This window comes from Gigantopelta aegis, chromosome 7 (genome assembly GCF_016097555.1).
Source record: "Gigantopelta aegis isolate Gae_Host chromosome 7, Gae_host_genome, whole genome shotgun sequence".
Classification (NCBI taxonomy): Eukaryota; Metazoa; Mollusca; class Gastropoda; order Neomphalida; family Peltospiridae; genus Gigantopelta; species Gigantopelta aegis.
The window spans coordinates 46,923,783-46,930,620 of record NC_054705.1 but is presented as its reverse complement, the minus strand read 5'-3'; the positions used below and the strand labels follow the sequence as shown (position 1 = coordinate 46,930,620).

Genomic DNA, 6,838 nt, shown 5'->3' with positions numbered 1-6,838 from the left:
TACAAACTTTCAAAATTATTTCAAGCAATTGGGACATGGGGATTCCCATGGTATTTATCGATATAAAACCTGCTTTTTCACTCCATTTGATAAAAACGTGATCTAAGTGTGTTACAGGTTTGTAGATTAACCAAATTATAATTTATTTTCGCTGGATGGAACTAGGGTGTGCGGCTTTAAGGTCGACGACAGTCACTTTTCGCGCCCTTGTTTTGGCTTTGTACACAATAAATATAGCATATCTTCTCGTAATTTCACTTGAAATCCATATTTCGTAAAAGGTACAGTTTTTTTTTAATCACAGAATTTTCTTCAAACACATTCAGGTGCTTCAGTAATGTTCGAAAAAAAAAAAAAAATCAATAGGAATTTTGCACTGGATTTTTTCCAGCATTCATAAAACGGAAACGTCATGTACCCAGTTTATGGTTATTGTAAGGAGGTGCAAAGTGACGTCATTGGAATTCTGACGTCATTCAAATTCAAAATTAGCTATATTTTCGCCAAACTAAAATAAAAACTGGTCTACTAACCTTGACCCCTGTTAAATTTCTACAAGCAAACAACGCTGTTTACAGGTCGGTATATTTTAATTTTTCATAATTCTACAAAAAATATTAAGTTTAAGTTTTAAAAAAAAAAAAATAACGTTTGTCAAATATATCATATGAAAAAATTAACGTTGGATATGTTTCATTTATTGTGTACGAAGCCAAACCAATGGTTTAAATGCTGAATGCTGAATCGGTGAATGATGTTGCACAGGCACTTGACACAGATTAGTATACATGAATAAAATTCAAAATTTGTTGTATATCGGTAAATTTGATATATTTCCCCAATATTTTGCTCATACTCATTCAGAGAAAGCATGTTGTAAAATAATGTTGTCCGTAGTTTGCATATGGGAGTAAAAATGTAACATTCGTTTTTACCAGAGACAACAGGAGTGGGTACAAACCTAGCTATATGTACACACTGGTGAAATTGGAATTTGTGTATGAAATACTAGTAACAAAACATACATTTTAAAAATAAGTTTTCATCTTAAATGTGGCCAACATTCTAGAGAACAATCCGTATATCAATAAAGTTGTTTATTTTTCAGTACTTTCCAAGCTTAAAGATCATCTGTTAAAGAGATAAAGGATATTCTACTTGCAAAACAGGCTGATCATGATGATATAATTGTTACGGATCAAGAGATGATTGAATCACTTTTTCCTGAAAGATGGAAGTTTGACACCATCGAAGAATTACAAGACTTCGAAGATCAACCGGATGATGGGACATTCAGAAGACAAAAAGAATGTATGTGGTTTTAATTTTTTTATATATAGATGCCACAAACATTTAACACAGAGGCAAAGACATTTGTTTTACAAATGTCACAAACATTATGATGATAATGAAGTGAATGGTGAAACCGTCGTATTTCCCTTTTCGGTATGGAACTACTTGACAGGACCGTGCTCCACGTTTGCTGTCAGTTGAGCTATCTCGGTATCCTCCACATTGGGGTCATACAATCGGGAGACACTCATAATTGTACGCATGAAATGGGTGAAACTGTGTATGTGGCTTAAACCTAGCTATTGAGTTCAGCAGTGCACTCACTCTGGGTTAGAGCTGGTACTGGAATGAAAAATTCCTCACTGGCTTAGTTGGGGCATGAATCCAGATCCTACCAGCCTTTAGTACGACGGCCTAAATTATGTTATTGATCATATTTGTGTATATCTGGTGAAATATAGCTACTTGAAATGTTACCATTTACTTGTAACGCACAAGATACCAAATATTTGTTCAGTGATGCAGTCAATAATCTGCAGCCTGTCATTCAGAAGGAACTATTTATATAGTTATGTTTTGTGAATTTGCACAGGTTCGCAATCTGGCTAGTCTACAAGGAGGCAGTGACCGAGAGAAAATATGTCGATGTATGATGAGATCCGTAATGACGAAAATGCTGATGAGCAAATACAGTGAAAATTGGTCTTTAAAAACAGCAGTTTGCAAAGTAATTCTGAGTGAGTCTTAGTCTATTGTGTCCTATCGAAAACTATGCCTACAGAATTGATTATTTGATTTATTGTATATAATGTTTGTATGTATCTCTCTATATATGAGGGGGGTGTCTAGCTCAGTTGGTAGAGCGCTCGCTTTGAAATGCTTCATTTGAAGGATCGAATCCACTCGGTGGACCCATTTCTCTGCTTGGGCTTTTTTCCGTCCCAACCAGTGCCCTACGACTGGTATACCAAAGGCTGTGGTATGTACTGTCTTGTCTATGGGAAAATGCATATAAAAGCCCTTGCTACTAATGGAAAAATGTAGCAGGTTTCCTCTAAGTGTTACAATGACCACATTTTTTACATCCTATAACCGATGATTAATAAATCAATGTGCTCTAGTGGTGTCGTTAAACAAAACAAAAACTTTAAACTTTTAAACTTTAAACTATCAATGTATGAGTGTATAAATGTGATTTGTATTCTATTAATTACCATTGTTTTGTTGTTGTTTTAATATTCATTTTTTTGTACATTATTCTTGTATATAACCACGAGTCTTCTTTTGCAGAAGCAGTAAAGAAATCCTCCGTCAGCATTCATGGACAATGATATACTGACCGAAATAGGTGACGTCTGAAGGAACGCTCCAAACCAGCCTGGTGGTTCCAACTACAAGGTCAGTTTTGCCAGGAAATTTGATTTGCAAGGGATCTTCAAGGGGCTAATTTTAGAAATGGGTTTTGGGCATATGATATATTGTTCCAAATAAACATGTATATTATTGTAAGTCACATGCTATTTTTAATTTTTGGACTTTGCCAAAATCAACTGGTGTTTAACACAATCTTTAGAAAAAATATTCTCAAAGGTTGTAAGTGGTACCAATTTGAATTTTATTTTAGAGGTAGCTATAGGGTCAGGACCTTTGTTATTTAAAAAAATGTTTTTTTAGTGTTTTGCCGAGTTTGAATTTTATCAAACTGCCTATGGGGATTTTTACCTCTATTATTGTTGAGGTCTGCAGCATTAATTGAAGATTTATTGTTTTAAGTAAAACATAAAACAGTGGACTTAGAAAACATGTATATAAAGCCTTTCAGCTAGTGGAAGTCACAAGTGCTGCCCAAATTTCTAATCTATTAGCGATATTGGGATGAAAGGAATGTTCACTATAGGTGGAAAGTTGAATAAAAATCTAAACTTGAAATATATCGACAAAAAGTAAAATAAATTATTTAAACCATATAATATGTCTTGTGAAAAAACCCGAAACATGTTCAGACTAAAGCTAGTAGGGGTATTGCTTGCAAAATTTTACATTTATTCCCTGCTTAAGATACTTGGTGGCATGGATATTGTCTGGTGGTTGTTGTTTGTTTTGTTTTTTGTTTTTTAAAAAGAGCTATTCCAGAAATAAATGTATGGAGGTGGTGGGAGGCACCTTTTTCAAGACCCCACCACCCACATATTGTATATTTGGAATCCCCATCATGGGAAATTTGTAATTTACCCCGCCGCTCATCAATTAAAACAAAAAATTGCTTCCCATTACCTTTATTTAGCTTTATCTGGAATTGCCCTTACATAGGATTACAAACCACGTGTAAATCTGAAAATGTTAATGTATATTGGTGCTTTATAACTATCTTATTACTTGAAAACATTGCAAACTTATGCCTACTTCACAGACATGTATAAGTGGTCTTGAATACTTCTATCACAGGTTTTGAGTCTTTGCTTTTAACATTGGTGACCTTTTTTAATATTCAAAATTAAATGAATTCACTAAATATCTATTAATACTGATTGAAATAATTTAAATATCTCATATTTGAATTTATTGTTTGCAGAATGAGAATTTGGAGTACAGAAAAAGACAGCGGATTTCAAGTGATTCCAGTTGATGATCATTATAATGTTAATAAACATTTTTGAAACATTTTTTTATTTGTTATTAAATGCGCTCTCTCACTGATGTTTGACCTAATTATTGACCCAACAAGGTATTATATGACAATATATACATTTGAGTTGTACCTAAAAGTATTTTATTGAACCATCTATATAACCACCATATCACACTTATTATTGATATTTTATAAAAATAATTGAATTATGAGTACGGTCCATAATTCTGAGAAAAATAACCGCTATTTGGAGAGCAGAGGTATGACGTATTATTTTAAGTCACGTGACGGGCATTCCCCGAATAACCGCAGTGTCAAAACGATTTACCAAGCTCGTGTAACGAGAACGCTTGACTGTCCTCTGCGACGTAGGGTAAATAGAAAAACAACAACAATGAAAATAAGTTATTTTAGTAACAGAAGCATGTTAAACGTCGACAATCCCGACTAGTTAGGCCTTTGCATCTATAGGTAAATTTATCGTTAGTAGTACGCGAAAAACTATTAAACATCTGCAACATGAACACCTTCATTTTCCACCTTGTCAAATTCATTATTATGCTAAATATGCCATAACAGCTGACTTGGGATAGGAATTGTTACATTTTTAATGAATACTCTGAACTAGACGGTGTTTATATACAATGTGAATATATATACGAAGGCCGTGTATATAGCCTCCACTAACGAGGGCTGGCTATATTCACAGCAAAACTGTATATAGGCAGTAAATAAGTACATGTATTTGATTGATCCATATTACCGAACCATCTGGAACATGAGGAATACATATTAAGTACTGTACGAACAGTGCATTTTCTGAACAGGGGACGGGGTGGGCGAGTATATGAATTTAGCGGACCCTTTTGTGTACGTTTTCCATAGACATATGAATAGCGTCATATTGTCCCTACAGTATTAACAAAAAATTAATAATAATAAATAAATAAGTAAATAAATAAATAATAATAATAATGAATAAATAAAAATAACAATTACAAATTATCAGCTGCTGAGGTAGATTAACTGAAAGAAAAACTAACTACGGACAGTACACAAACTAACAATAGGGCTTGAACTTTATAATTTTTCACGGAGTGCTATTTTGAGGCTGCTTACGTAAATTTTGTAAAACAAAGTTCATTTACAGCAATAAATATGACTAAAAGGTTATTTTGCTGTATTTAGTCACATTTCAAATGCTCAAAATTGCATGGGGCAATAAAACTCAAAATACATTTTTTTTATAGGCTACTAGTAAAGGCTAAGACCACTCCCGGGTCCCCCTCTAAATTTATTTAATGTTTCTGTATCAACCGCCCCCACCTACCCCACCGCGACGTGATTTTACCAACATTATAATACATGTAATAATAATAATAATAAAACACAATTACTACTACTACTACTACTACTACTACTACTATTATTATTATTATTAGCCTACTACTACCTTTTTGGGGTGGAGGGGCGGTGTTTTATCTGGAGGAGTTTTGGCTATAAAAAGAAAGAAATGTTTTATTTAACGACGCACTCAACACATTTTATTTACGGTTATATGGCGTCAGACATATGGTTAAGGACCACACAGATTTTGAGAGGAAACCCGCTGTCGCCACTACATGGGCTACTCTTCCGATTAGCAGCAAGGGATCTTTTATTTGCGCTTCCCACAGACAGGATAGCCTTTGTTGAACCAGTTATGGATCACTAGTCGGTGCAAGTGGTTTACACCTACCCATTGAGCTTTGCGGAGCACTCACTCAGGGTTTGGAGTCAGTATCTGGATTAAAAATCCCATGCCTCGACTGGGATCCGAACCCAGTACCTACCAGCCTGTAGACCGATGGCCTGCCACGACGCCAACGAGGCCGGTGGCTGGCTATAAAAATGCAAGATTAACGTGCGTGCACACGTGCACAAACGGCAAACTCAACTTGTCCCTGCACGTAGAACTGGATTCAACTGGGTTAAGTAATAATTGGCCAACCTTTGGACGACAAAACATGCAACAGTACAGGGTTTTTTTACGTATACATTAAAACCGAAATACCACTGCGAACCAGTCAAAATAATTTGCTCAAGCGCCAGATAATAATAATAATAATAATAATAATAATAAATGGCGAGTTCATGTTACGACTGTTTTTTATTTTATTTCAGCGTATTCGCGATTATTTTTGTCATGAAATAATATATTTTTTATTTGCCATGTATATAGCCGGCTCTCATTTGCTAAGTCTCTATACAAAGCGATCGTTTATATAAAATCTAAAAATACATTATACGGTTGTCATCACTACGAGTCTGTTTTTCCATATTTTAAATGTCTCATTTAATGAAGAGTTCCAAATTTTAAAACTGAATCGTGTCGTGGAATTCCCGCGATCGTAGTGCAATTAAAATGTTTTGGATCAGACAATAACTAGGTTTGGTATTCCAAATGAATGTAATTTCCATTTAGGCCTATAATGCATATTTAGAGAAATAAGGCCCACTAAATCCGTAATTGAGCTCTTTTAAAACATTTTTAAAACCCTACATTTTCACATCATGAAAACATTGTGGAAAAACATTACTGTAACATTTGCCAAAACAATTACATAATATTTTAAAGACATTTTAAGAACATTGTAAATATAACGTTTTATTAAAACATTTTTAAAACCATACATTTTCACATCATGAAAACATCATCGAAAACATTACTAAAACGTTTATTTCTCTGCAGGTTTAGAAAGATCATTTCGTATTTATTTTCTTCAGGATCATCGTCGTCGTCATCAGTGCCGTATTAACCCATGGCGGGGCCCTTAGGCTTCGAGCTTCTTTGGGCCCCTCGACATAGTGTTAACCACACATTCTCAATAAATGGTTGCATTCGTGTCGCCGGCTTTTTTACAGAAAAATACAGCG

General features: G+C 34.4%; 1 long non-coding RNA gene across 2 annotated transcripts; it reads left to right on the top strand.

Moving 5' to 3' along the window:
- The first annotated feature begins 518 nt into the window (after nt 1–518).
- LOC121377720 lies at nt 519–3,954 on the top strand. Of its 2 annotated transcripts, XR_005958650.1 has the most exons (5): nt 519–578; nt 1,109–1,311; nt 1,886–2,030; nt 2,584–2,691; nt 3,866–3,954. It is a non-coding gene; the product is annotated as an uncharacterized LOC121377720 (long non-coding RNA). The 2 variants fall into 2 exon arrangements; XR_005958649.1 differs by lacking the exon at nt 519–578 and having other exon boundaries at nt 608–1,311.
- Nucleotides 3,955–6,838: the final 2,884 nt, after the last annotated feature.